Below are 27,660 nucleotides of genomic sequence, written 5' to 3' on the forward strand. Positions count from 1 at the left end.
AGCTCCTGCCCACCTTGGGCAAGCCTGGCAACTCTGCCCCTGTCTGCTTTACAACCATATCCCTCTCTGTCTCTCTCTATCTCAGGGGCTGGGGATCAACTCAGGGCCTCAAGCCTGGGAGGCAGCACTCCACCACTGAGCCACACCCTGGGCTCCATAACTGGGCACAGTTAAGGATGACAAACCAAGAAACTGGCTTATTGATTGCTGGCCTCCTTGCATCTTTGTTTTTGCCACCTTTCTAGCCCAGGGACAGTCACATTAATCAGTGTCTCCAGAGAAGAGCTGTCTTTGGAGAAGGGTCCGAAAGGCTCCCAGAGAGAAGGGAGAACTTGAGTCAGGGGGTCTTGGCACACCTACCAAAATGAATTCCAGCATCCGCCAGAAAAAGGCATGGACAGAGGTAATTTAGGAAATAGATAGGCATTCAAGAGAGAATGCAGGCCATCTCCACCTGCCTAGGCTGGGGCTCCCATATTCATAGAGGGCTATATCAGGGCAGGACTGGAGCCAGGGTGGAGTCGCACTCCTTCCAGCAGTTTTCCCTGCGCTTGAGTATTCCCCGCATTTTACAAGGGCACAGCCAAGGGCATGCATATGCTGCATCCCAGTGGCTCCTGGTGCTTCCTTGAAGATCAGTCTCTCTCTCATCCTAATTCCCTATCTCCAGCTGATGTTCTAAAACCCAGCTAAGCGGGGGCACCGTGGGGACTCTCTGGAGCCAGTCCCCCATGGAGTCCCTGTTGGTATGGCCTTAGCACACAGCTGGTTCCTCAAGCCTGGCCCTCCTGGGTCTGATGCATAGGTCACAGTGTGACGTGTCGGATCCTCAGAAACGGTGCGTGGGCTCCAAGACACCGCTGGCAGGGACACTGTTCCTCAACTGTGGGCTCCCCCAGTGGGATAGGGATAAAAGAAACACGCACAGAGAGGTTAAGGACACCAGCCTCCCTCCCCACTGCCGGAGCTTCAGAGCAGCGCTGGGAGAGCTTGGGAGGCTACGCGGCTTCCTGTCCTTGTTAAGAGGGGAAAAGTTCCTTGCAGCCCACGTGGGTCATTTGCTTATTTTAAACTGTTTATCTTTCTGCCCATTCTCCAGGGAATTCATGATTACAGGCCAAAAATGGGCTTTGGGTGCCCCCATTGCTCAGCTATTTGTGTATAAATATGGCTCGGGCAAAGTCTGCAGAGGATCGCAAGGCCCTCTGTCCATACCGCCCGTCTTGGTCTCTGACTAAGAAAGACTTGAGAAGTTTACACCTGAGAGTGGGAGTTTAAAGCCCTCCATGTATTTTTAAAATCTTTCCAATGCCCGATGCTCTGACATTATTCGCATCCTACTTCAACACACAGGCCGGAGCTCAGCCACAGAGCATGACAGCCCCAGCACAGCGCTTCATTTTCACCAGCCACTCCTGGTTTTACTGCAGTGACACAGGGACACTGCAGACAGCAGTGTGAGGGAGCTGCCTGGATGATGAACTGGTGAGGCGGGAGAGCCCCCCAGGGGGGGGGACTGAGAGGAAGCCCCTCCCTCAAGATGGGGCTTGGCCCACGAGAGGGGACGAGAGAGCCGCTGAGGGTGCTGCGTAAAGGGGACACACAACTGGCTTGGGGGCCCCTAGGATGGCCAGCCCAGCAGGTACGGAAGGGGCTTTGCCAGGGATGGTGGAACCAGGTGGAGATGGGAAAGATCCGCTGGAGGTTCTGGGAGGCGGGAAGGCCCAGAGTGAACCCAGTGCCTCATATGAGGAGGCAAGTGCTCCACCAATGAGCCATAGCCCAGCCCCGGCATGTCCTCATAGCACCAGGGACGAAGGAGGGGGAGGTGAGCTGGTGGGCAACAAGGGCAGGATCGCGGGGGCCTCAGCTATGAGAGGCCTTTTTTTTTTTTAAATAATTTTTTTAGTTATACATAGACACAATATCTTTATTTTGTTTATTTATTTTTATGTGATGCTGAGGATCGAACCCAGGGTCTCTCACGTGCGAGGTGAGCGCTCTACCACTGAGCCACAACCCCAGCCTGATGTCCCTCTTCCCAGGTTCTGCACAGGGCTCAAGTTCATGACCCAGCTTTCCTGCTGACTCTCAGGGCATGGGGACCCTGTGGGCAGAGGGCAGAGCCAGGCAGTGCTCAGCAGTGGTACAGAGGCTGCCTGCACCCCAGGCTGGTCCCTTAGGCAGGTGGACTCGGTGGCCTCCCATTTCAGGACAGGGAGAAGGAGCAGAGATGTGAAGTTCAGTCAAACCATCCCAGCAGACTCCGCACAGAAGGGAGCAGGTCCATCTGAGGCCTGTGAGCACAGCCAGGCCGGGCACCCTGCCAGGCAGCCGACTACGTGCACTGACAGACAGAGCCTCAGGGTGACCTGCTTATCAGCCCAGGCTCCAGTTCTCCTGTCCCTGCTTCCTGCCAGCGTTCCATGCCCATGCGAGCGAGGGCCTGTGCTCGGACTCCTGCCAGGACAGTGTGGACGCCAGGCCTGAGTGGGCGCTGATTAGCCTGGAGTGGTCGGTGGTTAGCCTGGAGCCTTGCACAAGCTTGTGCCAGCCAGGGCCCACCCAGAGGAGGCGTACGGTGCCCAGGGCCAAACCCGGTGGGCAGATCTGTTTCCTGGGCACCATGGCCTCTCCCGGTAGCCAGGCCCTTCTGTTCCATAGGTGAGAAGGACCTGAGTAGAGGGAGACTCCAGGGCAAGAACTTTGTCAGAGTTCAGTGAAGTTGGACGTGGCCTCAGGCTCTTGCTATGGTCCAGAGGGGTTTGGATGCACTACGTGTATTAGGGTCCAGCGCACACGCTTGTGTGTGTGTGTGTGTGTTAACTCCAGGGGCTTGTAGAGAGGCAACCTGGGGCGTTAGTAGGAAGGGTCTTGAGCTGGACTGCAATGGCCTCGCCCCAAGTCCTGGATGACCCACTCCCTGAGGACCTTCAGGTGGCCTGCTTGGTGGATCCTTGGCTCCCACTGCTAATCCACAGGCCCAGGGTGCTGGGGGCAAGGCCTGCAGGTGTAAAGGGCTTGACACGGGAGGCCTGGTCTTTTCTGCTGAGAGCAGAGATGCAAACGCAGAAGCCCAAAGATCAAGCTAAACCAGGAAGGGCACAAGGGAGCAGAGGAGCCCCTGGAAAGGACACAGATCTGGTCCAAAAACATCCCTGGGGGTGGACGTGCTGGTCAGCGTAGGCTGTGTCCTGCCGGGCATGCTGCATGCGACCCCAGCAGAGGAGTGTCCACCTGTGTCTGCTGGCGTCTCCTGAGGCTGCTCCTGCCCAGCCAGGCTGACCTGCTCATGAGCTTCAGACAGTGTTGAGCACACTGGGGGTGGGGTGGACCTGGGGGTGTGAGGGGAACAAGCAGCGGTCAGGCCTTGCCCTGTGTGTGCAGGCCCACAGTGCACAGCCATCATCACTGGCTCGTTGACCTTAAATTAACGCTGTGGCTGTGGTTTGGATGTTGCCCTCATCTTACAGAAGCATTAACAATAAATAAAACCTCTGAGTGCTTAGGAGGTGTTTACCATGCCTGGGGTGTAACTCCTCACAGGAGCCTGAGGAAGTAAGCCCCCAACTTGCAGGAGGGAACTGAAGCTGACGGAGCTTAAGTGATCTCCCTGGGGCTGGTTTTAAAGTCCTGTTTGTTTATTTAGGCACTAGGGATTGAACCCAGGGGGGACTGCCACTGAGCTACCATCCCCAGACCTTTACTTCTGAGGGCAAGGGTGGGGGCTGGGGGCTGGGACAGGTTTCACTGATTTGTCCAGGCTGGTCTTGAACTTGTGATGCCTCAGCCTCTCAAGTTGCTGGGATTACAGGTGTGTGCCACCCTTGCCTGGCTGGCTGGGGACTGAACCTAGGGCCCTGAGCATGTGAGGCAAGCACTCTACCAGCTGAGCGACAGCCCCAGACTGCCTGTTAACTGCCCCCACCCCAAAGCGGGGAGGGGGGGGGGCTGGTGGTGCCGGGCGCTGCACGAAGCCACCCACCGCAGCCTCAGTGCTTTTCCCCTCAGGCAAATCCCCTGCCTTCCCTGACCCCTGTGCCGCCCCCCAGAGGACCTTAGCTCCCAGGCTCCCTTACTCTCCGGGTTCTAGGTGGGAACCAGTGGTAAGTTCCAGTGAAGCCCTGGAGAGAGTGGCATGGGAGGGAAGCCCTGGTCTCTCTGCTTCTGCATCTGCCCCTTCGCCTGCCCACAGGCCCTCCCCTCAGGCAGCTGTCCCACCAGCCCCGCTCTGGCCCTATACCTGGACATCCTCCTCCTGAGCCCCTTCCATCTGCCAAGTGCCTGCACTGGAGATGCGCCCTGAAGGCTGCCTTCCTGGGTGGACCTCGCACATTTCATGTGACAGAACAGCAATGCAGACTTGTGTAACTGTCAGGGCTGTGAACCCAAGGAAGGACGACCAGAGTCCCAAAACTGGGAAATTAAGAAAAAGGAGAGGATGTCCTTCCAGATGTCCTAACATACCTCAAAGCTCTGAAAGCAGTGTGGTGCCCCCAGAATCAATGGAAGGAATCACAGGATGGATATCACCCAGAAACTGCCTCGGGGTCGCAGGCTCTTCTGCTGCTACGGGGCATCTCAAATAAACGGAGAAACGTGGCGAGAGGGGCTGAGTGACCTACAGATTGGGGAAAGACCCCAGAATAAATCCCAGATGGACTGAGGAGCTAAACCATGTGAAAGCGTTAGAAGTAACCCAAGGAAGCTGCTCGAAACAGACTAGGAAAGCGCTTTCCAGGGAACACTCAGAGCACCGCACCATGATGCACTGCAGCCGTGGCTGGCTTTGCTTGGGACTCCGGGAAACTCTGACGAGAGGAAGGAAGCGGCATGCCATTTCCTGGTAGCCTTCTTGTCCCTTGAGCCGGCAAACTGTACCTGTAGCCCTGGTCCCAGTTCCAGTGCTGGAAGGTGGAGACCTGCCTGCCCTCAGGTGGTCTTCCTTGAGCCTAAGGCTACAGTGGGGAGCAGGTGGAGGGCCAGGTAGGGACTCTGGACTGTGTCTAGGGAATGTTATCTGCTCCATGCCCGGGAGGCAAGGAGAAGAACAAAGAAGGCCGAGAACACAGGACTTTGCTGGAGGAGGCCCGCAGGGCACCCAGAGGGCCCTGGCCTCCGAGCTGTTGTGGGTTAGTGTGAGCTTTTCCTCTTTCAGACTACTGCAGTGTAGACTGACTTGGGTTTCCTTCCTCCTGTGCTATCCTCTGGGTCCCTGGCCCATGTAAACAACTTTGCTTTTAGTTTTGAGTATTTTTTTTTTTTAATTTTCTGAATTAGGGCTGGGGGTGTGGCTCAAGCGGTAGCGCGCTCGCCTGACATGCGCGAGGCGCTGGGTTCAATCCTCAGCACCACATACAAATAAAATAAAGATGTTGTGTCCACCGAAAACTAAAAAATAAATAAATATTTTTAAAAATTCCTGAATTAAAGTTTTTCTTTGTGTTTTTTAAAGTTTACAGTAAAAAGTGAAGTAAGTTCAAACACTGAAGTTTCTGGTCTAGTTTATTAGCCTTGTGGCTGTATTTAATGAAACTGTTCAAATAAATAAAAGGTAGTTTTGTTGGCAGAAAACTGGAAGTGAGTGCAGTAAGTAGATCTATACAAAAAATATCCAAGATGTTTTTAACAAAAGAACCCACTGTGGTGGCCCACGCCTGCAATCCCAGTGGCCATGGAGCTGAGGCTGGAGGATCACAATGCAGACACAGCAGGGCCTCAGGTGCAGGGTCTGGGCCACCCCCCTCACCAAACGCACCTTTCCCACATGATTCATCTGCCCTGGGGGGGCTCCCTCTACAAGTTCCAGGCCAGCCTTGGCAATTTAGCAAGGCCCTAAGCAACTCAGTGACCCTGTCTAGAAATAAAATATTTTTTAAAAAAGAGCTGGGGGACCAGTGCAGTGGCCCACGCCTGTAATCCCAGCAGCTCAGGAGGCTGAGGTAGGAGGATCGTGAGTTCAAAGCCAGCCTCAATAAAAGCAAGGGCTAAGCAACTCAGTGAGACTCCGTCTCTAAATAAAATACAAAATAGGACTGGGGAATGTGGTTCAGTGGTTGAGTGCCCCAAGTTCAATCCCAGGTACCCCTCCAAAAAAAGGGCTGGGGTGTGGCTCAGTGGTTAAGCACCCTGGGTTCAAACCCTGGTACCAATTTTTTTTTAAAGTTCCAGAATGTATTTATAACATATTATACTATCTCCTTTGTGAGAAATAGGAAAATAAAAAGATTACACACGTATACAAGTGAATTAAAAGGCCCAGAGGGACCCCTGGGGAGTGGGTGATGGCAGAGACTCCAGGAAACATGCTGTCATGTGACCTTTTATTCCAATGAAAAGATGGAAGAAAACTAGTGAGACCTAGAATGTGCGTCTGAGTGGGGCTGCTCCTGACCCAGCTCTCCCGTCGTGGAGAGGATGTTACAGTCCCACCTATAGCACCAGGTAGAGCCCAGAGAACAGTGACCTAGAGCCGGAGGTGGGGACTCCAGGGCCTGGGCAGGTGGAGGGGAGGACAGGTTCTCCAGGAGGGGCAGGGCCAGCCATGTGCTGGGGGCGGGAGGCAGAGAGCAGGTGTGTGAGGCCCGAGAACGTGGGGCGTGGGGGCCAGTGCTCTGAGGAGAGGGCTGGACTGTCCCGGTCCTTCTTGGAGGTCCGCGAGCTCAGAGGGTTGGCACAGAGCCGCTGGCGGGGATCGACTTCTTTGCTCAGGAGTCTGCAGTGGAGTGCTCCAGAGGACACACGTCACCCACCCACTTGATGCCCAAGTTCCCGGCTTATCCTGGGACCACACAATCCCACTGAGTCCAGAGATGAGCGGACTAGAGAGGGAAGGCAGTTTTGCTCAAAAAGACAGAGGAAAGCCGAGGACTCCGTCACAAAGCCTGCCTGTGGGAAGCTGAGTCAGGAGGGACTTATAAAGAGGGCGGGTGTGGATGCCCACTCACCAGGGACACCGTTCACAGCAGGCCCTGGGTGTGCCCAGCTCGAAGCAGGTAGGCTGCCCAGTCAGGAGCTGCTCTTCTGTCTGGTAAATCTCAGGACCAAAGACCCTGACCTCCTCAGCTGTTGGTATCACTGAGTTTGCCCATGTGCAGTCCCTGGCAAGCCAGCATGGTGAGCCGCTCTGGCCTCTCACTGATCACCAAACTCAGGGTGAGGGGAGAAAATGCTCGGTCTCAGTGCTGTGAAAGGCAAAGGTTGGGTGAGGGAGAGCAGGGAGCTGGGCACCAGATCTGGTCCCAACTCTTGGCTTCCCTTCGAAATGTTTTTTTCCAAATGATTACTATCTTTTAACCTTCCCTATATTTATCTTCTAAACAGTACATATTGATAGATATGACCCACATAAACAGAACTCTTCGGGGTCCTGGATAATTTTTAAGAGTGTAGTACAGGGGTCCAGACACCCAAAACCTTGAGATCCACTCACCTAGAGAAGAGTGGCAGTGGGTCAGAGGGGGCTGTGGCAGGCATCCCCTCTTCAGAGATGCCATGTCCCATTTTTATGGAGACACCACCTTTCTCCTTGCTGCTTACTGAACTGCAAGAAGAGAGAGACAAATCAAAGGAGACATTGTTAAATGAAAAAGAAGGCAGGACTTTTTGGTCTTAGTTTTAAAAATTCTGATGCTAAAATTAAGAACAGTTTCTGAGATAAATTTAATTCCATCAAAGGAATCAGTGTGCTGAATGTCCATTTGTTTTAGGCAGCTTTTTTGCTGCTGTGACCAAAAGACCTGATAAGAATAATTTAAAGGAGGCGCAGTTTCATAGATGTCTTTCCATAGACAGTCAACTCCATTGCTCTGGGCCCAACACGAGGCAGAATTTCATGGTGGAAGGGTGCGGTGGAGGAAAGCAGCTCAGAATGTGGAACCAGGAAGCCAAGAAAGAGTCAAAGGCCTGTTCCCCAGTGAGGCACCTCCTCCAGCCGCACCCTACCTGCCTACAGTGGATTAAGGTACTGAGTAGGTCAAGGCTCTCATAATCCAATCATTTAACCTGTAAGCCTTCCTGCATTGTCTCACACCTAACTCACGACAACATTATTATTATTATTTTTTCCAGTGTGGAGGACTAAACCTAGGGCCTCATGCATGCCAGACAAGTACTCTGAGCCCACATATCCAGCCCTGTGAGCCTTTTAAAACCCAAGACTAAGAATGGTACCTCAGAATATTATTATCATAATATAACAGTGTCCACTTCAGACTTTGAATGTGACCCTGCTGCTCTGCCACTGCAACTGGTTTTTAAATGGACGTGGTTCTTTCTCTTCCTCTCTCCTTGCTCCTCCCTAATCTCTCCCTGCTCCTCCCTAATTCCCCCCCCCCTCCCCCCAATCTCAGAGGAAACAGGATCACCTTTCTGGCCCATTCTAGGCAGAGGTATCTGTCCCTGAGCACACACCCACCACAGGAAAGAAGTCATCCAGACTTTGGGGATGGCACCAGAAAGTCTCAGAAATGATCATCTCCCAAATTAACAAGTGAATGACAACTCCAACAGAGAGCACAGGGAATGCAGCCTTTGAGTCACCTCTTTAACAGCCCCAGTTCCCGCTGATGGACAGGATCACAGCCTTTGGGACAGAAGTCCTCTGTGTTTCTCCTGTACTAGCAAAGCAATAAACCTTCTTTTTCCTTTTTCTCAAAAACTGTGTCCTGGTTATTAGATTGGCATCAAGGATAAGGACTGAGATTTTGGCAATAATAATATTATTTAGGCACAAAAAGGGCCCTTAAAAAAAATAACATCCTTCACAGATTCTCACAAACAAGGCCCCTGGGAAGCTTTGGGCATGTTCTTTGGGGATGTTGTGTGTTTGTGTGTTGTGTGTGTGTGTGTGTGTGGCACACGCACATGAATGGTTGAGCTTTTTCTCTGGAAGAGAGTAAAAGGGTTCACTAGGTTCTCAGTGCTGACCCACCAGAGGTCAAGCACAGGGCTGTGCAGGTGGCAGATGATTGACATGGGAGAACGTCCAGACACCAGGAGTGGCAGCTCCCACCGGGAAGCTGGCCTGGGATGACGTGGCTGTAGACATGATGTGGAGGTGCCATAAAGACGGTCAGACTGTGTGCCCATGGAGGGGTCTGCCTGGCCTTCGGGGCAGGGCCTGCGTGTCCACATGTCCTTTTCTTGCCCTTCTGCCTAGGCCTTGATTGGCAGCGTGGTGGACGGGATGGAAAGCCAGGCAGAGTTGTCACACAGAGAATAATGACAGGGAGGAAAGATCTTCACTGGTCGATTCCATACACTTATTTTCCTGAGTGTTTCCTGTCCTTGGTTGATTGGATGCAGGGTGAAATCCAAGAGCTAACTCTGCTTCAGGACCCTTCCTAGTGACACAGACATCTTATTTTTCCATGTTTCTTCTGGAGACTATGGAATAAGGGAATTGTGCCCAGGGCAGAGCTGGATGTAGTGAAGGGGCTGGAATCGGGGCCAGGCTTTCAGGCCAATAATCCAAGTAGTAAGGTAAGAAGGAAGAGAGCCAGGTGGCCTGTGGAAGCAGGAACCCCCATTTCCCCTGAGGAGAGGGAGCCTTAAAACCATATGATCTGTTTTAACAAAAATGCTTTTTATTGCTAATGAGTTTAGGAGATGCCTCCTAGTAATCCCTCCTAGCTTTCCAGGCCAGGTGTGAACTTCTCGCTTAATGTCCTGTGAGGCGCAGCAAGTTGAAACTCAACCACTCACCCAGCTCACCTCTGCTTTGTTTTAGGCTCTATAAATGAGCAAAGGGAGGCCTTTTGAAGGGTGTTGATCAACCTCTCCATAGCTGTTCACTTCAAGCCTTAGACTATCCGGGAGCTGGTAAGTCCAGCAGCTGTGAGTTTGGATTAGCCGTGACCTAGCAGCTGGTAAGTGATTTAGCATCTTCAGGCTTCTGGTCCTCACTTGTAGAGTGCAGAATTCATTCAGCAAATTCATTGTGAATGTTTACCACATTTCATGCTCTGTCCTAGGTGCCAGGGAGGCAAGGACACACAAGACAGACCTGTCCCCACGTTATGTTTTGCCTATATTTCAGTGGTTGGGAGTAATGGCTGTCCACTTGGACGTGTGTCCCTCACTAATAGGTGGGAAGGCAAGCTTCCCCCATGCTGGGGTCATGATCTCACCAGCCTGACCTAGCATTCATGCTAACTGGATCAGCTGTGCCTGACCCGTCTGCGGGTCCTGAGGCCCAGGAGTGTGGGGAGCTGGGCGTGAAGTTTGCCAAGTGTCTCTGAATCTTTACATGTCCCAATTGTTGTCCAGATAATGAGACCTGTTTTTCCATGTTGCTATGATTGATGTAGATGCTCATAATTAATACAGTAGAGATTCTTTTAAAGGAACTGGACAAGTATTACTAGCATTTTTTTTTTTAATCACCTATATTCTCCATCACATCTTCCCCTGCTTGAGACTGAAGGGGAGCTCAGTGTCAGGATGTTCCTCCAGCAAGCAGGAGCCCTGAAGAAAAAATCTCATCCTGCCTCTTCCTGGATTAAAGCCTTTAACAGCTCCTCACTGGGCTCAGCTCAAAGTCCACTGCGGCTGACCTTTCCTGGCATTGTGCGTCACCTCCACCCCCATCCATCCGCCCGCTGGAACATGGAGTCTCTTCTGGGCCATGGCTGAGCACCCCAGGGCTCAGCTCTTCTGGCACCCACAGACCTCGAGTGCCTGAGGGGGCAGAGTGCTCTGCCTGGCAGCCGTGCCAACCTGCTGAGAGGGGTGAGAGTCCTCCCCACCATCCCAGTGGGCCTCCCTGGGTCCAGCTTTCCTTGCCCAGGCCACCCTGGGCCTCCTTCCTCCTCTCCAGGCTGCTTGTCCAGGGCATCCATCCCCTTCCCCAATGCCCTCCAAACATCGGGGCCAGTTTCTGAACCAATGTCATTTTTCCTTTCAAGGGTTTAAAAAATAAACAGTCCTGGGCTGGGGATGTGGCTCAAGCAGTAGCGCGCTCGCCTGGCATGCGTGCAGCCTGGGTTCGATCCTCAGCACCACATACAATAAAGATGTTGTGTCCACTGAAAACTAAAAAAATAAATATTAAAAAAAAGTTCTCTCTCTCTCTTTAAAAATAAATAAAAAAACAAACAGTCCTAGAATTCACAGCACTGCTCCATACAGCACTGCTCCATGTTTCAGTGGACTGGCTTTCTTCATTGCTGTACAGAACCCAAAGTCCACAGAGCCCTCATGGCCAGAGCTTTCACGTGCTGTGCAGGTGAAGTATTCGGATGCCTGAGGAGAGTCCTAGAAAGATGGGGGAGGAGGAGATGTGATGCATATTTTGACTTCTCTTTCTACCCTTAGAATCTTCCACAGAATGAAAAAGAAAATTGAGAAACAAGTCCACCTTTTAAAAGGTGAGGGGAAAAGAACGACCCTTCCATTTATTTAAATTATTAACATTGTGCTAACCAAAGAATATGCTTGGGCTGGGGTGGAGCTCTGTGGTACAGTACTTGCCCAGAGTAAGAGGCCCTGGTGCAAGCCCTAGTGTGTGTGTGCGCGCGCGCGCACACACACACACACACACACAGAGTGCTGAACATATATGGATAGTTTAACTAGTAACAAAAATGAATACATTACCTATTATCCAGCTTTGGAAAAAATGAACTTAATTAGTGCCTTAGGAGGCTCCCGTGGGGGCCTCCTCAGTAACCTGTGATAATCACTCTCTGGAATTCGAGCTAATCCTGCCCTCATTTTCCTCCAGAGCCCGCTCTTGGAGTGCATGTTCCCGTGCAATGTTTCTGGGGCAGTTCTGCATGCTGTATAAATGACATCACCGGGAACGTATTTTCGTGACTCACTTTTTCCACTCCTGTGTTTTAAGAGCTACCTGTGACTGTGGTGGCAATGGCTTTCTCTGATGAGCTGTGTTCCTTTATGTGAGCTTGCGACATGGTATCCACCCACCTCCTGGTGGCCAGGCTTGTGTGTCACCCGCTGTTGGCTGTGATGACGGTGCTGCCCGTTCCTGTACTGCCTCCTGTCCAAGGGGCAAGAAATCAGGGCATGCCTGAGCGGTTGTGGTGACAAGGCCCAGCTCAGCAAGGTGGCAATGCCAGACGGGCCTCCGTGGGGTATATGGGACTGTCCAGTCCCTGCTCCTGGCTGCAGTGGTGAGGGGTGCTGGGGGAGGCAGAGCCAAAGAACCAATCAGAAGGTGTTTTCTGGGCTGTGACCCCAATGACTGGTCACATCCTGAACACCAGGGGAATGACCCTTGATGGGAGAGAGTGCATTTGGTGATGGGAGTTTGAAAGAAAAGATCAGTTTAAACTGTGCTCTGTCCTGGGTCAGTGGCCTCATTTTATGGTCTAACTTTATTTATTTATCAATCTATCTATCTATTTATTTATTTATTTATTGGTACTGGGGGTTGAACCCAGGGCCACCTCACTGAGCCACATCCCCAGCCCTTTTTATTTTTTATTTTTATTTTGAGACAAGGTCTCATTAACTTGCTTAGGGCCTCATTTAGTGGCTGAGGCTGGCTTTAAATTGGCGATCCTCCTGCCTTGGCCTCTCAGGTAGCTGGGACGAGAGACATGCGTCACAGTGCCTGGTTCTAATATGACAGTTTGCAACTTTGATTACTTCTTTAAGAGCGATTTCTAGAATTGCTGGGCCAGAGGGGACACATGTTCCTGCCTTTGCCAACTTCTCTCTCAGGACTGTGTCCTCTATCTGGGCCCCAGTCTCCCGCCTGGTGAAGGTCCCTGAGCGTGCCATCCTGCTGTCACCTCTCCTGTCCTTGCTCATCTTCCACTGCCACGGCAGCTCCCTGGGGTTGGAAGATCTGGCTTCAGGATGTCCCCCACCATGAGCCGGGGAGCTTGTCTTTCCCTGCAGCTGCCAGTCTCTGTGTGGAGTCCTGGGCTCTCTTGGGCTCTTTGCCACTTTAGTTGGTCTCATCTTCTAGGTGGACTGTGACGTGCTATTTAAAGATGTGCAAAGCTCATCAACATTCCGTGTGTGGATGCCTCTCCATGCGTGCTCTTCTTGAGCCGGGAACACCTCCTGCTCCTCATTCCTGTTCCTGTCAAGGTCCAGCTCCGTGTCACTTCTCTATGACCCTCGAGACACGCGGCTGCCTTGTTCCTCCTCCCACCATCTTCGCCATATCTTTACGAACTGTTTTTTTCTGGTCGTTTCGTAGCCAGTTGATTAGCAACACCTTCCTAAAAGCCATGACTCCTGAGCAGAAGCACTGTGCCTTCTTTGCCTGGATAAGTCCCGGCCCCAGAAGAGCTTGTCATAGAAGGGCCAGCTGCCAAACTCCCCACTGTGCATCCCCTGCCTCAGATGGGAAGACTAGCAGCCTGGTGTCCCAGATTCCCTGGTAGCTAGGTGTGTCCTGCGGTTGAGCTCAGGATGTTGAAATGCAGGTGGGACTTCCTGGAAGTCTCTTAGGATGGAAGGGAGATCCCCCAGGCTGTCCTTCCTTCTGACTAGAATGCTGATGTGAGTGCAGGAGCTTGGAAAGCCACGGGACAGTCAGAGGCCCCACTCCTGGTCCCCCTCCTTCCAGACTTCTTTTACCCTCAAAGGACGCACAGCATGCTTAGCAGTTTATCTTTAGATAAACACAATGCTGCCAGGCTCAGTGCTTGCTGTGTCCATAGAGGGTGGAGTAGCCACAGAACCATGTGACTGCTGCCCCTGCTGACTCCCATCACCCTTGAACAAAAGCCAGGGCTTCCTTGAAGCATTTGCTTGAGTCTTGGTCGGTCTGTATATTTTTTATTGTTTTTAGAGCTTATTAATTTTATAAAATCGACTCCCAATTTGTCTAAGAAGCAATAAATTGTTTAAAAAATCAACTTGCAATTTAAAGTGCAGATAATCAAGCGGAAAGCCTGAGGTTGGAGAGCGAGAATCACATCTAAAGACCAGAACTCGTGGCCCTCCCTGGGCCGCCCAGGTATAGCTCCCTCAGCTTCTGCTTGGGGACTCAGGCCCGCCTGCAGCCGCCTCCCCACCAAAGGAAGCTGGGTTTTGGTAAATGGGTGTGGTGGCAGATCTGGGTAGGAAGGCTGGGCCCTGAAGGGGAAGAAGGTCCTCTGCAATCCGAGAGTCTGCTGTCCAGAGAGGGCATGTGGCTGGCATCTGTCATTCTTTCCATCCCAAGCAACAGAAGACACCTCTGCAGAGCTTAAGTGAAAAGGGGGAGTTTGTTGGAAGGCTGCTGGTGTTGTCCCTGCGCCCAGGGAAGATTTCTGGGCACGGTGTGCCGAGCCTTGTGTGGAGGGTGAGGACTGACCCTGCTCTGCCCCCATCATTGTCCCAGTGGGCTGAGTCCCTGGGGGACATGTCCTCTCACCCCAGGGACTGGCTGAGTTGTGCTCTCCTTTGCCTGGTCACCTGGATGCCTCTGGCTAGCTCACTCGGGCTCCCCACACTCCCCTGGCTCCCCACAGGGCGGGCTCCCCACACTCCCCGGGGCAGCGCAGACCTCTCCAGGAGGTTCAGGGCTGCTCCCCGGGGCAGGCATCGTGAAGAGTCCCCACCCCCCACCCCTACCTCGGCCTTCAGCCTGATCCCTTCTCATGGGCTGCTCTCTAAGCCTGTGACACAGGTGGCCTTGAGGGCTCAGTGGGCCATCTGGGACACACCTAGGAGTGGGGCACCAGGCATTCGCTGGTGCCCACTGGACACGCAGGGCTTGCCACTGGACTCACCGTTGAGTGCTCTGACTGGGCCAACGCAGTGGGAAGCCTCTGGTGTCACATTTACACATCCCACTCCCCACCCCACATGGTCAGATTTCCTGGAAAAGTGTCTTCCTGGCTCTGCCCAAAGGGGACACCATCTGGCTGCCCGAGTCTGGCTGCTGAGTGGAGAAAGAGAAGTTATCGTCCTCTTAGCGTGAGAGTGGCCCTCCTGACACCCCCTGCTTCTGGCAGGATTCCTGAGCCCTCAGCTGTGACTCGTGTCTCCAGAGAGAACACCGGCCCTCCTTTCCCCACACAAGCCTGGTGTCTTTGGCCCGGGGTTAAGGAGGGGCAGCCACTCTCTAAAGGACTGTGGGGAGGGACCTGGGATCTAATTTCTCCTTCTCCTTCTCCTTCTCCTTCTCTCTCTCTCTCTCTCTCTCTCTCTCTCTCTCTCTCTCTCTCTCTACCCAGGACTGACACTCCACCACTGAGCTACACCCCAGCTGTTCTTTATTTTGAAACAAGGTCTTGCTAAGTTGCTGAGGCTGGCCTGGAACTTGTGACCGTCCTGCCCAGCCCCCAAGTTGCTGGGATCACAGGTGTGCACCACTGCACCTGGCTAACTGCTTCTTAAATAGACGTTTAATCCGTTTTTCTGCTTTTAGGCCCACTTAATTTTTATTGGTGCATTGTAATTATATAATTAGTGGGATTTGTTGTGACAGAGCCACACACGCACACCATGTGATCGGCCGTCTATTTCCTCACGCCTCCCTTCCCCTTCCCTGTCTCTTTCCTCTCCTCTGTTGACCTCTCTTTGATTTTCACGAGGCCCACCCCCATCTTTCTTTCCCCTTTTCCTCTCTAGCTTCCGCATATGGGAGGAAAGCATGTGACCCTTGACCTTCTGAGTCCGACTTACTTCACGTAAGGTAATTGTCTCCAGTTCCATCCCTTTTCCTGCAAACTGCATAATTTGTCTCTTCTTTATGATTAAGGCAACAGGTCCACCCTTAACCTACTTCAGGTGGGTCTGGAGCCTCTCACCCACACCTCTGTGGGGTCCTGGGATCTGAACGGGTCACTTCTTGGCCTCTCCCCACAGCTGCTGAGGCTGTTTCCCAGCCTTCTCACCTGCCCCTTGTCCCCAGCTGTGCTGGAACAGAACCCAAGGCCTGACGCATGTATGCACATGTTTTCCTTGTTCTTGTTCCTTTGCTCATTTATGGGTTGCATTTTGTTGTTGTTGTAGTTTTGTTTTTACTAATTACTTCTCATTTTAGTGGATCTCAGAGGGGAAATATGAATTGATTTCTGCTGTCTTTTTTTTTTAATCTGTTTACATTTTATAAAAAGAAATACATTTGACTTTCTTGAACTTGGATCCAAAAACCCTGAGGAAGTGACCCCTTGACTAATTTGAGTCAGGTGTCCCCCAGTGGATTTTGGCAAGGAGAATAGAGCTCTGTCCCAAGCAAGACCAAAGGTGCAGCCAGGCTTGGAGCCACGCTTAACGAGCACTGCGGCTCCTGTGGCCAGGGAGAGGGGAAGGGCAATCTCTAGAAGTGGATGTCTGGAGCTAGGGATGTGGTTCAGTGCTAGAGCACCTGCCTAGCATGCTGGACACCCCAGGTTCAATCATTAGCACCAAAAAGAAAAAGCAGTGGGTTTTGGGATAGATGGTCCCTTAGGATCTACTACAGCTAGAAATAGGAAGTTAAGATCTCAGGTTCTGATCCTAAGTCCAGGGCTCTTTCTGTTCTGCACATCTTACTGGTCAGTCACGAGGGCAGAGATGAGGGGGAGTCTCCTCAGTTTTTAGGCAGGAGCTGGATTGGATGTCCACAGAAGACTTCTGACTCTTGGTGCTACCGGATGGACAGTGAGGAGAAACAGCTTCTCTGTCGCTCTATGTACAATCCTATTTGGAAATAGCATCAAGAGTCTAAACTGAAGATGGGTGTGATGGCACACACCTCTAATCCCGGTGACTTGAGAGGCTGAGGCAGGAGGATTGCAAGTTCAAAGCCAACCTCAGCAACTTAGCGAAGCCCTCTTTCTAAATTAAATACAAAAATGTGCTGGGAATGTGGCTCAGTGGTAAAACACCCCTGGGTCTAATTCCCAGTAGGAAAGAAAAAAAAAAGTCTAAAGTGAGACCTGTGAGACCCAAGCCCCTTGCCTTCCTGCTGGCATCCTGTCCCACTTCCATTGTGGGCCCTGTGGGGTGAAGGGCCTGCTGGAGAATCTGGTCAGCCACCCTACCCAGGAATCTGTTTTGGCTGCAGGATGCACAGAGATGCTCCCTGTGGTCTGGCCCCTGGCCTTCTCTTTTCTGTCTGCACAGGATCCGTGATCACGTCTGCATGGATGTCTCTCAACCCTCCATCCTGCCCACCTCCACAACAATCTCAGTCCTACTGCCTGGGGACAGTTCCACTCTATTGTCCGACAGAAGTCAGCCCCAAAGCTCAGTGCTCCAAAATGATCTCATCCCTCTTTCACCTCCTGGGCTTGAAGCCTGGGAATGATTTCAACTCTACATTCCCTTGGCTCAGGCACCCAGCCAGTCAGGGGCACCCCCCCTGGATCCGGCAGGAGGTGGCCGTAGGCATCAGTCTAACAGATCAAGCCGAGCAAGCCCACCAGGAGCAGGCTGCTGTTGGCACAGAAGTTCACAAACCTCAGAACCAGCCTGTGTTGTAGGCCCCCAGGAGGGTACGGGGAAACAGGATCAAGGCCGCACGAGATTCCTGGGCCCCAGTGGGTCTCAGGCACAAGAGAGCAGGGTAGGAAGCCGAGGGCCAGAGCAGGCCCAGGGGCTGGGCTGGTGGGCGCTTGAAGAACAGAGTGTGGGCCTCTGATTGGCTTCTGGGGATAAAGCTTGATTTCTGAAGCTAGGTGTGGTTACAAGTGCATGCCTGTAATCCCAGCAATTTGGGAGACTGCTGCAGGAGGATCACAAGGTCAAGGCCAGCCTTAGCAACAGCATAAAACCTTTGAGCAACTCAGTGAGACCCCTTACCAAAATAACAAATGAAATGGGCTGGGATGTAGATCCAGGGTAAAGTACCCCTGGGTTCAATTCTCAGTACCAAAAACAAACAAGAAAGCCAACTTGCTGAGGGTGGAGTAGCTGTCCGTGAGGAGGCCAGGCCTGTGTCTTCACCTGCCTACCAGGTATCAGACCTCTCCATTCCCCCAGAGCCTCTGGGGAGAGCGGCTGGCAGTCCCGCCCCGGGCCAGGTAGTGCACCTGACATTTGTTCCACTTTGGATTTTGTTTATTTTCAGACTCCTTTGACCCCATGGTGATCCTGAGAAATGGTCAGAGCCCTGTTTGAGAAAACTGGACCAAGAGAGGTTAAACTGACCACCCGGTCACCCACACATTACTCAAACTATGGTCCATCTGTGTCCCCAAGAGCTGGCTAGAAACCCAGATCTCCAGCCCATCCCTGGCCCTGGAACCAGAGTTTACATCTCAACGAGGGCTGGAAGAGCGGTGGGAACGTCCCGGCTGGCCCGGGTAGGAGTCTGTGTTGTGGACTGACAGGGCTGCGCCCGCCTTGGTCAGCAAGTCTAACATGAACATCACGGTCACCTGCAGCTATGAGTGGAGCTGTTGGTGGGGAGTGGAGCTATTGGTGGGGAGTGGAGCTGAGAGAGCCGGGACCAGGCCGGGGAGTGGGAAAGGGAACTAGGTCAAGTGGCAACTGTGAAGCTGCGCCCTGTGGCAACTGCGGTGGCACCTGGCATTGGGTGCCCTGGAGCTGATGACATGGCTGGGGGACACAATCAGGGAGGTGCTGGGCCAGTCCAGGTCCAGGTGAGGCGGGACTCACCCCAGGGCTGACCTTGAGAGTGTCAAGGTGGAGGGCGAGGCTGCTGCCCTGGCCAGTTCCCACCTGGCCTGAGCCCCAGCTTGGCCCCCTCCCTGCTGCCTGGGTTTCTATGGTTACTGGTTACATGGTCTTAGGAACTTACCCAGGCTCCTCAAGCTCCCTCGCTGGTCAGCGTTTATTCCTGCTGAGCTGCAAGCTGGATGGGGCCGTGAGCAGTCCCATAGCTCTCCACCACATGGACTTCCACTTCTAGAAGGAGAGGCAGCTAATTCACAACCAAGAAATGTGTGGTATTTCATTTTATTTATTTTAACTGACATGCAATGGTTATACACACTTGTGGGGTACAGTGTGTTTCCACACGTCTGCAGTATGTAATGTGCAGATTGGGTCATGGTATTTTCGTCTCCTTTGTTCTTGCTATTTAAAAATATATAATAAATCATTGTTAACTACAGTCACCCAATTGTGCTATAAAACACTAGAAAGTATTCTTCCTAACCATCTTTGCATATCCAAGATTGTGTGTGTGTGTGTGTGTGTGTGTGTCTCACTGGGGATTGAACCCAGGGGTGCTTTACCACTGAGTTACACTCAGCTCTTTTGACTTTTTATTTTGAGACACGGGCTCAGTAAGTTGCCCAGGCTGGCCATGAAGTTGCAATCCTCCTGCCTCAGTCTCCCATAAGACATTTTATTTTTATATGTGTGTACACATACATGAGCATACACATTCATGTTTACATACATACACACACATATATGATGTGTCAGATGGTAACTAAATGGTATCAAAAGCCAAGCACAACGCTGCATATCTGTAATCCTACTGACTCGGGAGGCTGAGGCAGGAGGATCACAAGTTCAACCCTAGCCTCAGCAGCTTAGCAAAACCCTATCTCAAAATGAAAAATAAAAAGAGCTGGTGCTGTAACTCAGGGGGAGAGCATCTCTGGACTCAATTTCCCAGTACCACAGAAATGAAAGAAAGAAAGGGAAGGAAAGCAGGAAGGTAAGTAGGTTGGGCTGGGGTGTGGCTCAGTGGGAGAGCACTTGCCTAGTACGCACGCGGCCCTGGTTCAATCTCCAGCACCGCAACAAACAAAGGAAAACTGCACCCCGGAAGGAGAAATCTAGAAGGTGGCATGTGGGAAGATTGTCATCTTAAGGCAGTCTGGGGACACCTCAATGAAGAGGTGACATTTAAGCAGAGATCAGAGGGAAGAGACTCTCAGGCCAAAAGGACAGCATGCAAGGGCCAGAAGGCAGGGGTGGGCTCACAGAGTCTGAGCAGCAAGGAGAAGCCCAGGTGGCAGGAGCCACAGGAGGGGAGCAGGAGAGGAGGCCAGGGAGGTGAAGGGAGATAGCTTGTGACCAGGATAGACACATGGGGTGACCGTGGACATACAGAATAAATGAATAACAAATCTGCTGATATTTGAGTGTATTTTGAGTAAAAGCACTTTGCCATGCAGGGCAGCACCTGCCTGTAATCCCCAGCTCCAGACATTCACTTCTAGAGATGGCCCTTTCCCTCTCCCTGACCATAGGAGCCACCATGCCTGTTAAGCGTGGCTCCAAGCCTGGCTGCACCTTTGATCTTGCTTGGGACAGAGCTCTACTCCTCTTGCCGAAATCCACTGGGGGACACCTAACTCAAATTGGACAAGGGGTCACTTCCTCAGGATTTTTGGATCCAAGTTCAAGAAAGTCAAATGTATTTCTTTTCATAAAATGTAAACAGATTTAAAAAAAAAGACAGTAGAAATCAATTCATATTTCCCCTCTGAGATCCACTAAAATGAGAAGTAATTAGTAAAAACAAAACTACAACAATGCATGGCGCAATGGCGCATGCCTGTGATCCCAGCAGCTTGAGAGGATCACAAATTCTACACCAGCCTGAGCAACTTAGTCAAATCCTGTTAAAAAAACAAAAAAGAAAAACATGCTGGGGTGTAACTCAGTGGTAAAGTGTCCCTGTGTTCCCATCTTCAAAAAAAAAAAAAAAAAAAGAAAAGAAAAGTAAACAAACCAGACACAACACTTCAAGGAAAAGCCCTGTTCTGAGTGACATTTGCTGAGCCAGGCAAGGCTGCAGGTGGAGCAGGTTCAGGAGACATGGGATTTGATTTTGGATGGCATGTTGGCCAGGCCTGTGAGATGTCCAGGTGCAGGTGCTGAATAGGAAGCTGGGCGTCCAAGGCAGAGCTCCGGGCCAGGCCAGGGATGGAGCTATTTTCTTGGGAGTGGTCAGCACAGAGAGATGGGTCTTACAGCTGTGGATCTGGAAAAGGCCATCTGGGCATGAGCAGGAACTCAGTCCTGCAGGGACAGTCTGAGGTTCTGCAAGGTTTTGATCTCAGGAAGGTGAGCAACAAGAAAACTCTATGAAGAAGGAGGGCCGAAGGCCAGGTTGGGGAGTTCAGTATGCCTGAAGCCTGTGGCTGTTGCTAGTCTTCCTGACAGACTGGATCCAGGCCGCAGGAGGACGATTCTGTTAACATCCGTCAACAGCCACTCCAGATAAATGGAGTCACTACTGCTTTATGAAGGAGAGGCTGCCATTTTTAATGACCAGTAGCTGATCAGTTGAATGCAGAAGTCACCCCTGTCCCCCAAGCAGTTTTGTCTTGATTTCACACAGCCACCTGTGGTGGAAGTCAGGAGGCAGCAGGGCAGTGGGTGGTGGGGAGCAGGGCTTGGTGGGAGAGGTAGGGCAGAATTCCCAGAATTCAACAGAGCTGCCATATCTGGGGAGCCTGTGAAGGTCAGGTGAGATCTGGGCCCATCAGGAGATGAAGCTGTGGCAGATGAAGCAGGATGGGCAGCCAGGTGTTGAGCAGGTGAATTTTTTCCTGAGTGCACAGTTTTTTTGGTGGAGAACCCAGGTAGAGCTTGCACGTTTCTGCTCTGTCTCCCATGACAGGTGTGCTCAGGAACCTCTCGCTTCCAGCCCCCTGACTTCTGCCTGCTCTCTCCAGAAGCACAGCTTGCCGAGCCGCTCAAGTCAGCAGCCCTCCCTCTGATTCATGAGCCTCTCTCCCAGGGTCCCTTGCCACTCTGAAGGCCCCACACAGACCAGCCATGACCACTGCGTCCTGGTCCCCAAAGTCAGTGAGAAGTCTCCTCCTGGTCCCCAGGCATCGCCAGTCAGGCACAGCTCACAGCCTCCGAAGACCCTGTCCCTACTCATGGTTTTCCTTGTGCCTAACCCTCCTGGGCACTGTGACTTTTAGAGAGAGACCTGCTTTGTTAGCCTCTATAGCAAAGATGGAACAGGAGGCCAGATGAGGCCTCACAGAGGTGGGTGAGGGTGAGGGGGGCGGGGTAGAGGAGCCACACACCTGCGTTTCTTGGAGGTAGTCTCTTTTTGCCACCCAGTTGTAATTTGCAACACTTGAGTTCATGGACAAGGAACATAATGTCTCTCCAGAGGATGATCCCACCCCGGGAGCTGGCCCACAGCCTTGGACTTCTGAACAGGAACTTGAACTGAGCCAAGTGTGCAGAACAGAACTAATGAGGATCGGAGCCTTTGGGTCAGTGAGTTTGGTGGTTAGGGACGCAGGTGCATCCAGCTAGAAGCCTCAGGGCTGGGAGGTGCCCTTGGCAGGACAAGACCCTCTCTCCATCTCCCTCAATTCAGCCAGCATCACTGGGCCTCAGAGGCTGCCAGCTCACGGGGAATGGGGGCATAGAAGAGTCCTTGAACCTGTCCTTGAGATGTCCATAGATGAGTTGTGGTGAGATAGTCTAGAACTTAGGGGGTGTGGTATGGGAACACTGCAGGTGCCCAGTGTGTGGCCTTGAGTCTCTTGATTCCTTAACTTATCTAAGAAACGAGGGCAATGTCACCTGTCTTCACTTGTGCCTGGGTGTCCAGTGGAGCAATGGGGGGGAGGGAAAAGGGACAGAGAACTGGACCGTGGACCCATAGTGGAAGAATTGACCTCTGCTTGTTTCTGGTACATTCTCAAGGAATGTCAAAGCAAAGGAGTTTGTCCTCCTTCACCCCAGGCTTCCTATTAAGCAGGCTATGGTCCAGCCGTAGCGGTGGGCCCAAATACCGAGTGATTGATTAAGCCCACGTCTGGGGAGGCACCACAGACTAGCAGCTGGGGGCCCCTGGGGAGGGAACGGGGCAGCTGAGTGATAGGTGTGGGCGAGACCCGCTGTTCTGTGTCACACTCCTTTGTACTTTTAGACTGTGATACCATGTGGCTTGAACCTCTCACAGCAGCAAAAGTGAGTCAGTGCTTCAGGGATGGTTCAAGCTCGGGGCAGAGCCAGAGAGGGGCTTTCTTCTTTAGATGCCCTTCCTCGGACCCTGAGGGGCTGGGAGAGCAGAAGAAAGGGCTTGGAGGACCCTGCAGGCCGGCCCTGGGGCTGGGCATCTCATCTCTGACTTTCCAGAGCCTCCTGCTCCCCCACGGGCCTGCCTGCCAGGCTGCCAGCTGGAGTTGGAGAGGGGCGGGTGCCGTGGGCACAAGTGCCGTGGGCATAGGTGCTGTATGCTCACCTGCTCACACTGTGCTCACCTCCAGACACTGGAGCTCATCAGTCTCAGAATTCGCTTCAGCTGCCACAGCTGCTGGGGAAGTGGGTGTGGGGGTCAGCAAGGGGACTGGACGTGGCTGAGGAGAAAAGGCAGGGGCCAGAAAGAACTGCTCAGATTAGGGAGGCCTCGCCTAGCCCCAGTGTCAGCAGGGAGGCCGGCCATAGCCATGGCTAGTCCTGCTGCCAGCCCTGGCTCCCAGGCAGCAGCTCCAACCAGGCCAGTGCTAGCCTGCACTCAGAGTGACCGAGGAGCCTGTGTGAGTGGGCAGCTCCTGTGTTCCTCGTGTGCTCCCTGAAATCTCCGGTCCCTCCCCCTACCCAATCCACATTCTGGTCTCCCAGACGCCTCCACTTGCTGCCCGCTGCTGCTCCTCGTGAGAAGCCACCCTTTCTGCCTCATGGGGCTATCCAGCGACAAGCCTGCGCAGAGCCCACCTCCCGCCCATGTGTGGTGTGCTGGTGGGCAAGACCGAGCCGCATGCAGCTGTGGTGAGATCTGTGGGCAGGACCCCGCTCTGCCACTGCAGCCCCCTGGGCCTTGGTTTCTTTCTTTTTTTTTTTTAAAGAATTTTAATATTTATTTTTTAGTTTTCGGCGGACACAACATCATTGTTTGTATGTGGTGCTGAGGATCAAACCTGGGCCGCACGCATGCCAGGTGAGCGCGCTACCGCTTGAGCCACATCCCAGCCCATGGGCCTTGGTTTCTGCCTAGGCCTTGGCCTCACCAAGGCAATCCTCAAAGCCCAGGATCCCTAAGACCACTTTGTAAGCAGAGATGGTGGGAGGTATTCTGAGCTTAGTCAGCAACACAGAGCGAGTCCTGTTCTGAGATGGCAGCACCCAAGGGTCCTTGATTGTGGTGGGCCAGTAGTGCCTACCTGGGCAGTGGATGAAGGCCTCTTTTCAGTGGAAAGGTAGAGGGAAGTGGGGAATGTCCCAGGGGAAAAGAAAATGGCTGGCATGGGCAGGACTTGAGGGGTTAGGGCCTCCATTTCTTCTGCTCTAGGCTGCATGTGGGGTCGACTCAGAAACAATTCATGCTCAAGGAGGGAGGGCCTGCTTCCGGAGGGAATGGGTATAGAGGGGGCGTGAATGGCTGTTTGTGAGAGCAGGCAGGGTGCAAGGGGCTTCTAGTGCCAGGGACAGGCTGAGCTCACCCATCCAGGCCTTGCATCAGCTGTAGGGCTGGCTGCCAGGCCCTGGGAATGAGGCGGGCAGCTCCCAGGAGCCTGCTGGTCTTGCCTCATGCAGTCAGGGAGAGCACAGCAAGGGAGCAGCCACTTCAGGGACTCCTCAGCCCCTCCATTTCCAGGTCACTCAAGTACCCAGGCAGCAAGCAACATGTGTAGTGAAGGGCAGACAAGGGGAGGGCCTGAGAGGACCCAGCCTGCTAAGGTCTCTGCAGGACATCCTCTTACAACTGGCTGCTGTCTCCTCCTCGGTGGATGGGAACTTGGGGTCTGGTCTCTCTCTGGCCCATGAGCTCACCACTTTAAAAAAGTGACCCTCCACCGTGATGGAGCATGGTGGCACATGCCTATGATCTCAGCAACTCAGGAGGCTGAGGCAGGAGGATTGCAAGTTCAAGGCCAGCCTGGGCAACTTAGCAAGACCCTGTCTCAAAATAAAAATAAAAAGGGCTGGGGATGCAACTCAGTGGTAGAGCACCCCTGGGTTCAATCACCAGTACCAAAAATAAAATGATAACTAAAGGTGACCCTCCACCATAGCTCCAGGTGCTAGAGAGGCAGGAGCCATATGAGAGGCACCATCATGGCCTTGACTTATTTCTGTTGCAGCTCAGGGCTGACTGTGACAGGAGGCTCACAGGAGGGAAGCCTGGTCCTCTGGCCCTCTGAGACTGTCACCCCTGCCTTGTGCCTCCTCTGTCTCTGGATCCTCTCGGAGTACAAAAGTGCCTGTGTGTGTGTAAGACCGTCTGGGCTACCCACTGTCTCTTCTAGGTCTCCACTGGGGACCTTCTGGAGCCAAGATGGGCAAGGCCAGCCCTCACAGCCCCACTGCACTCAGGGGCCTGCATCCTGCTCCAGGGCCATGGGGCTGCTTCTAGGATGTCCTCAGACAGGGCTGAGGATTGTGAGTGAAGGAAAAGAGCCCCAAGAAGAGGCTGGGCAGGCAGCAGGCCAGAAGCAGGAACACCAGGCTCCTGGGGACTGGGGTCTTGGTTCTGAGTCAGTCTTTGCTCAGCACTTCTGGCCTCCCTTGGCCCTAGTTTCCAGGTCTCTCCCCCTCGATTCCTTCTGGAGGAAAAATGTGCATACCTCTCTCTTCCATTCAGACTCCCCTCCCCTCCTGGGCCTTAATTTCTTCGTCTCAACCCGAGGAGCCAGGGCAAGGCAGTGAGGAGCGCCCTGGAGTGGGTCCTCTCATTGTTGGAAGAATGTCCGCTCCTATGAGCCCTCTCCTCGCCTAGTCATTGGGGGCCTTGGACTGTGTGGTGGCTTCCGCTTGTCTCTGATCTGCCCTCCTGACCTCCAGGCCTGTGTGGGGGCAGGGCCTGCCTTTTACACCTCTGGCTTATCAATTAGTCCAGAACAACGTGCAGAGGGGGCACTTCTCCCCACAGGGCACCCAGGAGGGCAAACTGGTGGGCTGAGCAGCAAGGGGCTGGGGCTTAAGGAGCAGAGGGGGCACCTCAGTGCAGACATGCAGCCTAGCTCAGGCCATGCTCTCTTCCGCCCTCAAGCGCCCTAGTCACAGAGGGACCCCACTTCCTGAACTGCTGTCCTCTCCCGCCGGGAGGCCGCAGCCTCGCTCCTTGAAAGGCGCCCCCTGACACCCTGACCTCAGTTTCTCCGGCCTTGGAAGTCAGACAGATTCAGAGCTCAGCAACAACAGGTCCGAGTCCTGTGTCTTCACAGGGGGCAGCCCCTCCAGGGCTGCGGACCCTGCAAAACCGCCGGGAGGGGGGGGACGCAGGGTCTGGCTGTACCGAGGCCCAACCGAAGGGGCCAATGTCCCAAGGTGGACAGACCCGCGGGTGGTCGCGCCACCAGCCCGGCCTCGTACTGGCGCCCCGCCAGAACCTGCGGGCCCGCGGTAACGTCGCCGCCGACCGAGTCGGGGCGCCGTGCGGGAGAGGCTGGGGTGGCGGGCCGTGGCCCCCGCGCGGTCAGAGCCCTGCCACAGCCCTCCGCCCGTCGTGCGCGCGAGCAGTCAAGGCGGAGAGTCAGGGCGCCTCGCGGTCGCAACTCGGGGGCATCGGCGGGTCCTCCCTCCGCGCCTGCCCGGCCTCCTCGCCCTGCGGCTCGCTGCGGCCCAGGCCCTGGCTGTCCGAGGCCAGCGGAGGGCGGGGACGCGGCGCGTGCGGAGGGCCGCGGGCACGGCCGCGGGGGCGCGCTCCGCAGGGCCGCGCTTTGTTCTGCGGAGCTCGCGAGGCGCGCGCAGGGGCGGTCGCGGCACTTCCGCACGGGGCGTCCCGGGCGGCGCGCCAGGGCCCGGAGCCCCGCCCCCGTCCCCGTCCCGCCTGTCCATCAGAGCCGAGCTGTCCGGGCTCCCCGCGCTGGTCCCCGGGGACACGCGGTGGTTAATGAACTCCACTCTCTGCTTGACAGGCAGCCCTCAGTCTCCTTCCCTTCCTCACCCCGCAGCCACAGCAAAACAAAACGAAAATACAACCGGCCTGACCTTGCTCTTCCCTGGCACTGCCCATTTAAGGCCAAAAGCCCCATGCAGTAGAGACCTGGCTGTCCCTTGCTGATGTAGCCTAGCCCACCGCACCTCTGCCCATCCCGTCCAGTCTGTCCTGTGACACTCAGGGACCATGGAGCCTCTTGGGCACCATCTCAGTGTCTCTTAGCAGGTTCCAGAATTAATTCGACAAGCTGGTTGTGTCAGATTACACACCAGTAACCCCAGGGACAGAGGCAGAGGCAGGAGGATCCCAAGTTCAAGGCCAGCTTGGATTTAGCAAGACCTTGCTTCTAAATAAAAAATAAAAAGGGCCAGGTATGAAATGAAATTAAACCCCTATCTCTCACAGTGCACAAAAATCAACTCAAAGTGGATCAAACACAGGCACTAGAACAAAGACCCTGCACCTAATATAACAAAAAAGTAGGCCCAAATCTTCATCATGTCAGCCTAGGATCTGACTTCCTTAATAAGAGTCCTAAACCACAAGAAGTAAAATCAAGACTCAATAAATGGGATGGATTCAAATTAAAAAGCTTCTTCTCAGCAAATGAAACAATAATGTGGGGAGAGAGCCTACAGATTGGGAGAAAATCTTTACCACATGCCCCTCCGAAAAAGCATTAATCTCTAGGATATATAAAGAACTCAAAAAAATACCAAAAAACCCAAATAAACCAGTCAATAAATGGGCTGAGGAATTGAACAGACACTTCATAGAAGAAATACAATCGACCAACAAATATATGAAAAAGTGTTCAACGTGCCTAGCAATTACAGAAATGCAAATCAAAACTACACTAAAATTTCATATCACTCCAGTCAGAAGGGCAGCTATTAAGAATACAAACAACAATAAGTATGGGAGAGGATGTGGGCAAAAGGCACACTCATACACTGCTGGTGGGACTGCAAAATGGTGCAGCC

General features: G+C 53.2%; 2 long non-coding RNA genes and 1 other non-coding gene across 5 annotated transcripts; 1 reads left to right on the top strand and 2 right to left on the bottom strand.

The window, feature by feature from the left end:
* The first annotated feature begins 1,186 nt into the window (after positions 1-1,186).
* Positions 1,187-10,937, top strand: LOC114103220 (uncharacterized). Of its 2 annotated transcripts, none has more exons than XR_011704412.1 (4): positions 1,187-1,642; positions 9,731-9,869; positions 10,420-10,731; positions 10,908-10,937. It is a non-coding gene; the product is annotated as an uncharacterized lncRNA (long non-coding RNA). The 2 variants fall into 2 exon arrangements; XR_011704411.1 differs by having other exon boundaries at positions 1,187-1,485.
* Positions 1,952-2,019, bottom strand: Trnaa-cgc (transfer RNA alanine (anticodon CGC)). Its single transcript has one exon. It is a non-coding gene; the product is annotated as a tRNA-Ala (tRNA).
* On the bottom strand, positions 6,310-26,143 carry LOC114103219 (uncharacterized). Of its 2 annotated transcripts, none has more exons than XR_003584622.2 (5): positions 25,362-26,143; positions 23,058-23,153; positions 18,659-18,765; positions 7,433-7,543; positions 6,310-7,184 (listed from the first exon to the last, which is right to left on the bottom strand). It is a non-coding gene; the product is annotated as an uncharacterized lncRNA (long non-coding RNA). The 2 variants fall into 2 exon arrangements; XR_003584621.2 differs by having other exon boundaries at positions 23,039-23,153; positions 25,362-26,142.
* Positions 26,144-27,660: the final 1,517 nt, after the last annotated feature.

The sequence above is a fragment of the Marmota flaviventris genome, chromosome 14 (genome assembly GCF_047511675.1).
Source record: "Marmota flaviventris isolate mMarFla1 chromosome 14, mMarFla1.hap1, whole genome shotgun sequence".
Classification (NCBI taxonomy): Eukaryota; Metazoa; Chordata; class Mammalia; order Rodentia; family Sciuridae; genus Marmota; species Marmota flaviventris.